This window comes from Bos grunniens, chromosome 4 (genome assembly GCF_055505025.1).
Source record: "Bos grunniens cultivar Pamir isolate PY7600 chromosome 4, Bosgru_T2T1.0, whole genome shotgun sequence".
Lineage (NCBI taxonomy): Eukaryota > Metazoa > Chordata > Mammalia > Artiodactyla > Bovidae > Bos > Bos grunniens.
The window spans coordinates 89,047,817-89,061,372 of record NC_141168.1 but is presented as its reverse complement, the minus strand read 5'-3'; the positions used below and the strand labels follow the sequence as shown (position 1 = coordinate 89,061,372).

At 47.9% G+C, this 13,556-nt stretch overlaps 1 protein-coding gene across 2 annotated transcripts in view; it reads right to left on the bottom strand.

Moving 5' to 3' along the window:
• The window catches only part of TOMM7 (translocase of outer mitochondrial membrane 7), a 315,507-nt gene that overhangs the window by 42,714 nt on the left and 259,237 nt on the right, over positions 1-13,556 (bottom strand). For both annotated transcript variants that reach the window (XR_015162823.1, XR_015162825.1), the window contains one exon: positions 13,060-13,148. The gene's annotated coding sequence lies outside the window, so the exon portion shown is untranslated. The remainder of the gene's footprint in view (positions 1-13,059; positions 13,149-13,556) is intronic.

The window sequence follows — 13,556 nt, the reverse complement described above, 5'->3', positions numbered from 1 at the left end:
AGCAAGACCCACTGGAAGATGCTAAAATCACGAGGCAAATGGGAAAGGATGAAATAATGCCATTTGCAGCAACAGGTATGGATCTAAGAGATTATCATGCTAGGTGAAGTAAGGCAGACAGGGAAAGATAAATATTAATATCATATGATATCATTTATATATGGAGCCTCGAATATCATGCAAATGAACTTATTTACAAAACAGAAACAGGCTCAGATATAGAGAACAAACTTATGGTTACCAAAGGGGAAAGCGGGGTGGTGTGGGAGGGATAAATGAGGAGTTTGGGACTGGCAAATGCCAGCTTCTGTGTATAAAAACAGATAAACAAGGTCCTCCTAGGAACAAGGAGGTATATTCAATATCTTGTAATAAACTACAATGGAAAAGAAAAAGTCAGAGGGCAAGAGTTTAAGCACAAATAGTCTCCAAGCATCTCTCCTCAAACGTTTAATAACTGCAAGAGGAAAAAGAGTGGGTTCATGGTGGAGAATCCTGACAAATACCACCTTTGCCAAGTGATCAACATTAACATCACCTGTAACACACACCAAAATCATGGACCCCTGATATGATGCACGGAACAGGCCACCCTTCTGTTGTATCCTTCCCCAAACTGCATAACCTGAATCTCATCACAAGGAAACATCACACAGAGCCCAAAGGAAGGATTTCTATAAAAAAAACTGACGAGTGCTCTTCAAAAGCATCAAGTCCATTAAAGAGGAGGGGAGACGACTAAATGAAATGTGGGATGCTGGAATAGAAAAAAAGAACAGTAGTGGAGAAAGTGGTGAAGTCCAAATAAACTGTAAATTTAATATATTGTACTAAGGTTGATTTTCTAGCTTACATAAATATTCAATAGTTTTTAGATGCTAACATAGGAAGGAGTGGGTAAAGCTTACACGACTATTTTTGCAACTCTTCTCAGTCTAAAATTACCTAAAAATAAAACTATTACCCCCAAACCATAAAACCCTCCTTTCTCCCACATAATACCATACTTTAGCAACAGAAAAAAACTATCAAAGAGACAGTTTTGCTGCAAGAACAGGCTACCACATTTTCGACTACTAAATCATTTCCCAAATCCTCTTTTCATCTTGAAATTGGGTCAGGAATCCTGGAGTCTTTCTTCCCCTTCTCCTTCCTTCTTCGGATTTCTAAATCAGGAGTTCCCGCTGACTGCATGCAGCGGGCGCTGTCTCCCACGCGGTCCCACGCCCCGCCCACAGGCAAGGCCCTAGGCGGGGGGCTGTGCCCCTTCTCTGCCTCCACTGCAGGTCGGGGGAAAGTGGGTTCCCCCAGAGGTACTACAGCTGTTAGGATGTCTGCAAACCCTTCTAGAATTTTTGTTGAGAAAAGCAAGGCAGAGGAATCTCACCCAGAGCAAGGCTTGTGGGGCTTGGGGTTCAGGACCCCCAGCTGTCTCACTTTCCGAGGAAAATCACTCCCATCTCCGAATGTATAAATAAACTAATAGCGGATAACGAAGAAAAAGCCATCTGCTGCCGTGTGAGCACGCTGCCAAACTGTGACATTTCATAACGCTGTCTACATCTTCTATCTTCCCACAAGGCAGAGTTAAAAAAAATTTTTTTTTTTTAAATCTGAAGGCAGATATTTTACCTCACGAAGGTGTTAGCTGTGGAATGAGGAGACTTTTCATAAAGTCAGACTAACTGACTTTTCAGTTAGTGCAAAAGGGAAACGCCAGTCTTTGATTAATATAAAAGGTTTGCAGACTGTTGGTAAGAATCATTAGCAATGATAACTACTCTCAAAAATAGTTAAGGGAAGGACAGGCTTCTTACCGAAAAAAGAGGGAGTGGTCAGGGCGAGAACCCATGAACCACAAAAACCAGGTACTCAGGCAGACACCATCTAGGTGGGAATACTTTGAATAGACTCAAGACACTGTGGAAATGCTTATGCTGTGAGGCTCAGGGATTCCTGAGACTTTGGGGATGAGAGAATTAACATTACTGTCCCTTTCTCCAGGCCTTAAGTCAGCTTCTTACAGCATCTGGGCACCCTTCAACCTGGCTAGTCAGCTCTGAAGGCCTCTGCCCAACAGCTCAATGCAGAGGCTAAGTCCCAAACAAGTAGCTGTTGGAACTTTTGCCCCAGGGGATGACAGCTTGCAACTGTGGATCTGAATTCAAGTGAGAACCCTCTTCTGACTGTAAGCCACTAGTCACAAAGGCTTCGAACGAACCAACATATCTGGAAGTAAGATCAGCTCCCTGGCACCTGCCTGTGATTGTCCAGGAAGCCTCTTAGTATCCCCATCTCTCATGGCAGGAGGAGAATGTACAGCTGAGCCCTCCAGGCCTGATGGCAGGGCTGTACATACCTCAACTCACTTCACCACGACCCCAAGAAGTGGCTTCCTGCCAGGCCCCTGTGCTTCTCCCCCTAATGGGCACCTGGCCATCTCCATGGTCAGCAAGTGGGTGGAGGGGGTGGGAGTGGAGGTGGGGGTGGGGGGCTGGACTGGGCTTCCGGGTTGCCGTCACGTGGGGTCTTGAGTAGCTAGCTACATCTCGATGCTTCTCTTCAGGCAGCTAGGGGAAGTCTTGCCTAAACTTTAGTGCATTAGATCTCATTGCTACACTCCAGGTACCACAAACCTGGGGCATCAGTAATGCCCCTTTACCCCCTCTCAGTTTCTGTGGCTCAGGAGTCTGGGCACGGTGTGGCTGGATCTTCTGCTCAGGGTGCAGAGGCTACAACCAGGCTGTGAGTTGGGCTGGGTTCTCATCTGGGGACGTGACTGGAGAAAACCTGCTTCCGAGTTTACTGGAGTTGTTAGCAGCACCAGCCCTGGTGGCTGTGGGACTCAGGACTCTGAGCTATTGCTGGGAGCCATGTTCAGCTGCTAGAGGTCACACCCTGCCCTGCCATGCGGTCATCTCACATCATGGCAGCTTACTGTTTCAAAGCCACATGGAGCGTCTCTTTCACCAGTCTGCTAAGTTACCTGAGCTACCTGCTAACATCCATCACCTTCGCACGTACTGTAACCCAGCCAAGGGAGTGACATCAGAGCCTCTAGCATCTTCCATTGGTTGCAAGCAGGACACAGGCGCCCCTGCACTGAGAGGGAGGGGTGTGACCTGGGGGCTACCGTAGTTTTGTCTCCCACACTCAGACACTTTCGTATTTGATTCAGATTATAGGATTTGATTTCCTTTTTGATCCATCTTGCAGAGTCTGAACTGGCCTAGATTTCTGTTGCTGATCCCTAATTGCTTACCCCGTACACTCTCTCCTTCCAGATGCTCTTACATGATGCAACTGAACACGTTGGTGACAACCAGCTTTCATGAATGAATGCCATCTGCAGTCTAAGGGCGCCGACTGAGAAGGAGTAAGATTGAGAAACCGACTGTCCACGGTCACACAGATTACAATACAGATGAAATGTGACCTGGGTCCACTTGATTCCAAATCCAAACCATGCCTATTAGGATAATGATAATAATTCCATGCATCTCCAGGATCAATAACAAAATAATGCCTTAAGTTGTAATTAGTAAATTCAACAGTACTACAGAAATATCAACTACAATTTTCATTCATTGAGTTGCCATATGATCCACCAATTTTACTCCTGGGCAAAAGGAGGACGAAAATATAATTGAGAAAAATACGTGCCCCACTATGCTAATAGTGGCAGAATTTCCGACACACAAGAAATAGAAAAAATGTAAATTTAACAAAAGATGGATGCATAAAGAAGATGTGGCACATATATACAATGGAATATACAAATATCAATTAATTAATCGATGAATCAATTAATTCAGAGAAAAATGGGTGAATATTAATTAAAGCAAAAAGTGAAGTCAGAAAACCAAACATCATATGATACCATGAATATCTGGGAGGCAAAAGTGAGAAAAAACGTGTCAGCAATAAGGCCACCTGCACTCCCCATCTATATTATTTCAAATCTCTTTCAGTTCAGTCAGTTCAGTTCAGTTGCTCAGTCGTGTCCGACTCTTTGCCACCCCATGAATTGCAGCATGCCAGGCCTCCCTGTCCATCACCAACTCCCGGAATTCACTCAAACTCATGTCCATCGAGTCAGTGATGCCATCCAGCCATCTCATCCTCTGTCGTCCCCTTCTCCTCCTGCCCCCAATCCCTCCCAGCATCACAGTCTTTTCCAATGAGTCAACTCTTTGCATGAGGTGGCCAAAGTACTGGAGTTTCAGCTTTAGCATCATTCCTTCCAAAGAACACCCAGGACTGATCTCCTTTAGAATGGACTGGTTGGATCTCCTTGCAGTCCAAGGGACTCTCAAGAGTCTTCTCCAGCACCGCAGTTCAAAAGCATCAATTCTTTGGCACTCAGCTTTCTTCACAGCCCAACTCTCACATCCATACATGACCACAGGAAAAACCACACCAAGGCAGGCCTTGAACCATGAAACAACACTAGTGCACCCAGGGATGGGGGACGGATTGGGCTGGAAGAGCTTTGAAAAGTCACCTGTTCTGCCCCTCTCCCCGCGGGGGGGTTCCCACCTCCGGCCTCTGTCTTTAGAGTTGCCTTACCTTTGGACAGCACCTTCAGATGAGCAGAGAAGAGAGGTGGGCATTGCTTGCTGGGGTGGAGGATACTGGGAAAAGAAGGGAGGAGACACAACCCCTACGCAGTTTGTTCTGGCCCTTTAAAGTCTCATTTGCAACCAGGGAAGGCAACTTTCTCGAAGGTTCTCGGTCCCCAGTCAGCAGTTGAAAATCAAGAAGTGCTGCCGCCTTGTGGGCGTTTCTCCCAACACCACAATTCAGATCCAGGCTTCTGGGAACTGAATATTCCAAGGCCTTAGGGGCTGTAAATGACACCTGCTTTCAAAAATCCTTAAGAAGGATACTCAAGGAAAACGACGAAAGGGATAGGTTGTCGGGAAGCCTATTTCAGCCAGTAAAGTTTCAGTTCAGTTCAGTTCAGTTGCTCAGTCGTGTCCGACTCTTTGCGACCCCATGAGTCGCAGCACACCAGGCCTCCCTGTCCATCACCAACTCCCGGAGTTCACTCAGACTCACGTGCATCGAGTCAGTGATGCCATCCAGCCATCTCATCCTCTGTCGTCCCCTTCTCCTCCTGCCCCCAATCCCTCCCCACATTATAAGAGGAAAAGTGTAGAACCGCAGGGAATCATCCCACCCAGCATCTCTTTCCTGACAAATGCAAATGAAAGGTCAGAGGAGGAACCACCTGCCCCCAGGCAAGGCGGCCATCATCACTGAGTCTGCGCACAGGTATACTTGGGAGGGCGGACAGCAGAGGGAACATTCGAGCCCACTGGCGCGGGTGTCACTGGAATCAGCCACAGTGAGGACTGAATGAGAGGACATAACGCCAAAAAGACCAGACGTAGCATATGATGTGACACTCTCCCCACCGGGTGATCGCGTGGAGACACCTCCAAAAAGACGTGCATCCCGACGGTCTCTGCTGCACTATTTAAAAGAGGAAAAACGCGGAGGCAATCATCACGTCCGGGACGTGACTGCATCCAGGGGACGCGATGCCCAGTTACAAGCGCACGTTTCTCAGCCGTAGATCAGAATGAAACAACAGCATTTGAGCTACAGGGATGGGTCCAACTAGATGAAGGAATGCCCACAGTGGGAGACAAAGATGGCACGGTATCATTCATAAGTGAGCTCAAGCACCTGAACCAGACGGACTTATTTAAAAAGGAGGGACAGACACAGAGTTAGCAAACAGACCTAGTGTTACTGAGGGGACAAAAGAGGAAGGATAAAACAGGCAGATGCCCTTACCCTACACGCACTCACATAGGTAGACTGGGTCACCAAAGATAACCTACCGCATAGCACAGAGAACTGTGGTCCACGACACTGTAATACCCTATCCGTGCAAGGATCTGGAGAAGACCGGATATACCTCCACCTATACCTGAATCAAGGTGTTGTACAAATGCAACAAACACAACACTGTCCATCAACTATACCCCAACATGAACAGACATTATTTAACCGCTGAAAAAAAAAAAAAAGACTAGTCCCCTCAGGCCTCGGGAATCAGACTTGGGTCACATCGCTGGAGCCTGAGCAGCCTCGCCTCCCTCGGCTGGATGCTCCTAGGGCTGAGGGAGCCGAGGAGGTTGTGCCACTCGTGATCCTCTCACCGTAGACCTGTCTGTACCCCCTTCCGGAGCAAAGCACAATCTCCAGACCCAGTTTGTCCCTTCACCATTCAAACAGCCCTAGGGAACCCAGATAATGGAGGACATACTGGGATGAAAGAGCTTTGAAAAGCTGCCTGGTCTGCATATCTTCCGTTGAGGGGGTTCCCACCTCTGGCCTCGGACATTAGTTCGCCTTACCTCTGGATGGCGGCACCTTCAGAGGAGCAGAATAGAGGGGGTGGCGACTGGTCTCAGAGTGGGGATGAATTGGAGGGGCTGAACGGTAATAAGGATACTACAAATAAGACACAACCCACTGGCAGTGTGTTCTGGCACTCTTCGCTCACATTTACAACCCAGCAGACCAACTTTCAGGAAGGTTCTCCTTTCCCAAATAGAGGGTTGACAATCGGGAAGTGCTGCCGCCTTGTGGCCGCTTCTAGCAACAACACCCTTCAACCTGGGACTTGTGGGAACTGAACATGAACACTCACAAGGCTTAAGGGGTTGTAAATGACACCTGTCCCCAAGCATGGGCCTCGAGCTGATACCGAACACAATCTCCAGGAGGGAGGGCTTTCAGGAAGTTCTTTTCAGCTGGGAAATTTTGTTCTCAGTATAAAAGGAAAAATGTAAAATCACTGGGAATCATGGTGGAAGAAGTCTAGCACTTGTTTCCCCACAAATATAAATGAATGTTCCAAGGTGAGATCACCCACTGCCAGCCAAGACGGCCATCATCGCACACTCAGCACGCATTTCATGCTGGGGTTGGGGGGGTAGAGCAGAGGAAAGGGTCCTGCACGCTCCTGGCTGGGTAACTGGAATCAGCCACAGTGCGGAGTAACGGGGGACCAAAACCCAGATGCCCTGAGGCAGCATTTGACACCGCACTCTCCCCATTGAATGTGTGCTCCGAGACACCTGTGGTGCAAAAGACGTGCACCCCAACCATCCCTGACGCTCTATTTAGAAGAGGCAAGCTGGGAGTCAACCATAATGTCCCTGACAGACGATCGCATCCAGGAGATACAATGCCCAGTCACAAGCAGGTGTCGCTCAGCAACAGGTCAGAATGAAATAATACCTTCTGCAGCTACGGGGATGGGTCCTACTAAGTGAAGGAAATCAGACAGTGCAAGACAAAGACTGCACGGTATCATTCATAGGCCACCTGCAACTGACGGATTCGTTTAAAAAGGAGGAACAGAGTTAGCAAACAGACTTAGTGTTATGGAGGGGACAAAAGAGGAGGGACGAGACGGGCAGACGCACTCACCGCACACAAACTCACATATGTAAACTAGATCACCAAGAAAACCCACGGTACAGCACAAGGAACCGTGGTACACGACACTGTGTAATACCCTATCCATGCAAGGCATCTAGAAAAGACTAGATACAGCACCACCTAAACATCTATTTCTGCTTTATTGACTATGCCAAAGCCTTTGACTGTGTGGATCACAATAAACTGTGGAAACTTCTGAAAGAGATGGGAATAGTAGACCACCTGACCGGCCTCTTGAGAAACCTGTATGCAGGTCAGGAAGCAACAGTTAGAACTGGACATGGAACAACAGACTGGTTCCAAATAGGAAAAGGAGTACGTCAAGGCTGTATACTGTCACCCTGCTTATTTAACTTATATGCAGAGTACATCATGAGAAACGCTGGGCTGGATGAAGCACAAGCTGGAATCAAGATTGCTGGGAGAAATATCAATAACCTCAGATATGCAGATGATACCACCCTTATGGCAGAAAGTGAAGAGGAACTAAAAAGCCTCTTGATGAAAGTGAAAGAGGAGAGTGAAAAAGTTGGCTTCAAGCTCAACATTCAGAAAACAAAGATCATGGCATCTGATCCCATCACTTCATGGGAAATAGATGGGGAAACAGTGGAAATAGTGTCAGACTTTATTTTGGGGGGCTCCGAAATCACTGCAGATGGTGATTGCAGCCATGAAATTAAAAGACGCTTGCTCCTTGGAAGGAAAGTTATGACCAACCTAGATAGCATATTCAAAAGCAGAGACATTACTTTGCCAACAAAGGTCCGTCTAGTCAAGGCTATGGTTTTTCCAGTGGTCATGTATGGATGTAAGAGTTGGACTGTGAAGAAAGCTGAGCACTGAAGAATTGATGCTTTTGAACTGTGGTGTTGGAGAAGACTCTTGAGAGTCCCTTGGACTGCAAGGAGATCCAACCAGTCCATTCTAAAGGAGATCAGTCCTGGGTATTCTTTGGAAGGAATGATGCTAAAGCTGAAACTCCAGTACTTTGGCCACCTCATGCCAAGAGTTGACTCATTGGAAAAGACTCTGATGCTGGGAGGGATTGGGGCAGGAGGAGAAGGGGACGACAGAGGATGAGATGGCTGGATGGCATCACTGACCCGATGGGCGTGAGTCTGAGTGAACTCCGGGAGTTGGTGATGGACAGGGAGGCCTGGCGTGCTGCAGTTCATGAGGTCGCAAAGAGTCTGAGCGACTGAACTGAACTGAACTGACACCTGAATCAAGGTGTTGTACAAATGCAACAAACACAACATTGTCCATCAGCTAGACTCCAACGTGAACAGACATTAATTTAACCGCTGAAAAAAAAGATGCCTACTTTAGTCCCCTCAGGCCCCAGGAATCAGACTTGGGTCACATCATGGGAGTCTGGGCAGCCTTGCCTCCCGGACTGGACACTGCTGGGGGAGCTGAGGACGATGTGCACCCGTGACCCTCCTCACAGTAGACCTGTCCCGTACTCGCTTCGGGAGCAAAGCACAATCTCCAGACCCAGTTTGTCCCTGCAGGATTCACATAACCCCAGTGCACCCAGAGAATGGAGGACATATTGGAATGGAAGATGTTTGAAAAGTTGCCTGGTCTGCGCATCTCCTTTAGAGGTGGGGGTTGGGGGGCGGAGTTCCCACCTCCAGACTCGGTACTTAACAGTCTCTTACCTTTGGATGGTAGCACCTAGAGAGGAGCGGAAGAGAAGGGTGGGATTGGTCTCGGGTGGGGATGACTTGGTGGGGCTGAATGGCAATGAGGATACTAAGGATAAGGCACACTCCCTTGGCCATGTGTTCTGGCACTTTCTGCTCACATTTACAACCCAGCAAACCAACTTTCAGGAAGGTTCTCCTTCCCCAACAGCAGCGTTGAAAAATCGGGAAGTGCTGCCGCCTTGTGGCCATTTCTCGCAACAACTCCTCTCAACCCCGGGTTTCTGGGAACCGAATACTCAGAAGCCTTCAGTTCAGTTCAGTTCAGTCGCTCAGTCGTGTCCGACTCTATGCGACCCCATGAACTGCAGCACGCCAGGCCTCCCTGTCTATCACCAACTCCCGGAGTTCACCCAAATTCACGTCCATCGAGTCAGTGTTGCCAAGCAGCCATCTCATCTTCTGTCGTTCCCTTCTCCTCCTGCCCCCCATCCCTCCCAGCATCACAGTCTTTTCCAATGAGTCAACTCTTCGCATGAGGTGGCCAAAGTACTGGAGTTTCAGCTTTAGCATCATTCCTTCCAAAGAACACCCAGAGCTGATTTCCTTTAGGATGGACTGGTTGGATCTCCTTGCAGTCCAAAGGACTCTCAAGAGTCTTCTCCAACACCACAGTTCAAAAGCATCAATTCTTCGGTGCTCAGCTTTCTTCACAGGCCAACTCTCACATCCATACATGATTACTGGAAAAACCATAGCCTTGACTACACGAACTTTTGTTGACAAAGTAATGTCTCTGCTTTTGAATATGCTATCTAGGTTGGTCATAACTTTCCTTCCAAGGAGTAAGCGTCTTTTAATTTCATGGCTGCAATCACCATCTGCAGTGATTTTGGAGCCCAAAAAATAAAGTCTGACACTGTTTCCACTGTTTCCCCACCTCAGAAGCCTTAAGAGGTTCTAAACAATACCTGTCGTCAAGCATGGGACTTGAGCTGCATACTGAACATAAACCTGAAAGAGGACAGGCTTTCAGGAAGCGCTTTCAGCCGGGAAATTTTGCTCACCCTCAGTATAAGTAAAAATGTAAAACCACAAGGAAAGACGGAGAGAGTGCAGCACATATTTCCCTTACGAATGCAAATGAGTGCTCCAAGGCGGATTCACCTGCTGCCAAGACCATATTCAAACACTGCACACATTTCATGCTGAGGTTGGGGGAACAGAGCAGAGGGAACGGTCCTGCACGCTTTCGTGTGCACAACTGACGTCAGCCACAGTGGGAATAGCGTGGGGGCCTAACACCCACATGCCCCGAGGCAGCATTTGATGCAGCGCTCTCCCCACTGTATGCATGCTGTGCATGAACTGTATGCGTGAACTGTGGTCCACAAAGTCATGTTGTACCCGATTTGTGCAAGGATCTAAAAAGACGGGCTAGACCTCCGCCTGTCCCTGAATCAAGGTGTGCAACTGCAAGAAACACAACATTGTTCATCAACTACTCCAACGTGAAACAGACGTTAATTTAACCACTGAAAAAAAAATAACTACTGTAGTCCCCTCCGGCCCTGGGAATCAGACTTGGGTCACATCGCTGGAGCCTGAGCAGGCTCGCCTCCCTTGGCTGGATGCTCCTGGGACAGAGGGAGCTGAGGACCACGTGCACCCATGATCCTCCTCACGGTAGACCTGTCCTGTACACCCTTCGCGAGAAAAGCACAATCTCCAGACCCAGTTTCACTCTCTACAACTAAAACAACCCTAGTGCACCCAGAGGATGGGGGACCTTTTGGGCTGGAAGAGCTTCCAAAAGTCATGCAGTAGCACGTCTGCCATTGATGGTGTTTCCCCCTCCGGTCTCCGGCCTTAAGAGTCTCCTTACCTCTTGAAGACAGCATTTTCATTAGAACTCAGAAGAGGGGGTGTGCATTGGTCTAGGCATGGGGGTTGCTTGGTGGTGCCGAATGGTACTGGATAAGAAGGGATGAGACACAACCCCTTAGGAGTTTCTTCCGGTCTTTCTATTCTGATTTACAGACCAGAAACAGGACTTTGACCAAGCCTCTGTTCCATCCACATTAAGGATAGCGGGAATGAAGAAGTGCTGCCACCTTGTGGCCATTCCTCTCAATAACATCTTTCAAACTTGGTCTGATGGGAATTTAGGTATAATACTCACAAGGACTAAGCATTGTAATGACATTTGTCCTCAAGCAGTGACCTAGGTAGGTAACTGAATAAAGACTTCAGATGGCGCCAGGTTTTACGAATCCAATTTCATAATGTGAAGTTTTCTCACATTCTTTTTAAAAGAAAAAAGAAATATCACAGGGAAGAATATTGACTTCCTTCCATGACTTCCTTCCATGACTGCCTCTCCTTCCCTGAGAGATGCAAATCAGTGCAACAAGGAGGAATCACTTGCAACTAGTCAGGCCAGGCATCATCGACCAGTCTGCAGGAATACATGCTGGGGAGATCACGGGGCAAGGGGAACTCTCCCAGCCCACGTCTGTGATGGCAGCTGGAAGCAGCCACTGTGGAAGAAATCATGGAGGGTCCTTAAGGCCAGAAGCATAGAGGTACCATATCATCCAGCTATCCCACTCCTGGGTTTATGTCAGGAAACAGTGATAACCTGAATTTCCAGCTGTACCTTGACATTACTAGTTATTAGGTGTTTACTCTGCCAGACTCATTGCTTAACATTTAACATGCATCATGCCATTCAAACCTCCCTCCATTAGCTCTGTGAGGGGTTACTGTCAGGACCCCACCGTAAAGAAGTTAATGAGGTCATAGGTAGTAGTTGGACTTGCACTATAAATTGACTCTTCCTAGCACTATGAGCGACTTCACTTTCACTTTTCACTTTCATGCATTGGAGAAGGAAATGGCAACCCACTCCAGTGTTCTTGCCTGGAGAATCCCAGGAACGGGGGAGCCTGGTGGGCTGCTGTTTCTGGGGTCGCACAGAGTCGGACACAACTAAAGCGACTTAGCAGCAGCAGCAGCAGCACTATGAAGGTGCAGGACGGTCAATAAATACTTTGGACAGGAATGATAAAAGGGAACTGTTATGATTTGAATTGTGTCTTCCAAATTCATGTATGAGTCCTAACCCCAGTAGCTGTGAACCTGACCTTAAATGAAAAATAGGGTCTTTGCAGATAATCATGTTAAAAAGGTCATTAGGACTGGCCCTAATCCAAAAGGGCTGGTGTCCTTGTAAGAATGGGAAATTTGGACAAAGAGAGCCATGCACACAGGAATGATGCCACTTGAAGATGAAGGTCAAGATCAGGGTGATGCATCTACAAGCCAAGACATGCCAGTGATTGCCAACAAACCACTAGAAGCTCAGAGGGAGGCATGAAACAGATTCTTTCGAGACCAACCTCGCTGCCAACTCAGTCTCCAACTTCTCTCCTCCAGAGCCTTGAGACAAAATTTTGTTGTTCTAAACCATCCAGTCTGTGGGACCTTGTGAAGAGCCTTGCAAAACTGATATGCTAAATCACTTCAGTCGTGTCCGACTCTGTGCGACCCTAGAGATGGCAGCCCACCAGGCTCCCCTGTCCCTGGGATTCTCCAGGCAAGAACACTGGAGTGGGTTGCCATTTCCTTCTCCAATGCATGAAAGTGAAAACTGAAAGTGAAGTCACCCAGTCGTGTCCGACCCTCAGCGACCCCATGGACTGCAGCCTTCCAGGCTCCTCCGTCCATGGGATTTTCCAGGCAAGAGTACTGGAGTGGGGTGCCATTGCCTTCTCCAGCAAAACTGATATAGGCAGTCATTATCATTTGAAGAGTCTGCTTACATTGTAGCCGCAGCTGACTGGAAGCATTTGTGAGAACACCAAAAAACTCAAGTGGGTCCTAATCCCACTTTACCAGTTGTGTGGCTTTAACACTCAAAAATGCCAAGCAGCTTACTTACCCAGTTGCCTTGTCTAGAAAAAGGGACCACCAGTCACCTCCTTGGAGTTGACATGCAATCCTTGATGCACTCTTGCACATAACTGTGGCCTATTAATTGGAAAGGATGACAGTCATACACGGTTATCACAAGAAGCGTCACTTTCCCTTCATCTAACCCTGTCCAGCTCTGCTCAGGATAAGGCCACTTATGTGCCCCCACAACTACCCTGTCCTGTAGCTTTGGAGGTTGACCTGTAAGGAACACAGCAATGTCCCCATTCTTGATTGCTGTCAGTTGGGATTGCACAAAAGAAGGCACCAGCAGATGATCAGGTGGTGAGAGAACAGAGATGCTGAGGCTTTTAGCCCCCTGGCGCCCTCCCCCTGGGTCATCAGGAGCTGACTGCATCATCTGTGGGAAGCTTCAGTGACTGTCCGGCAACTGTTTATACAGCTGCCCTCTCAGGGTTCCTCTCAGAAATTCTGGCCTCCCCTAGTCCCTTCACACTTAGGAAG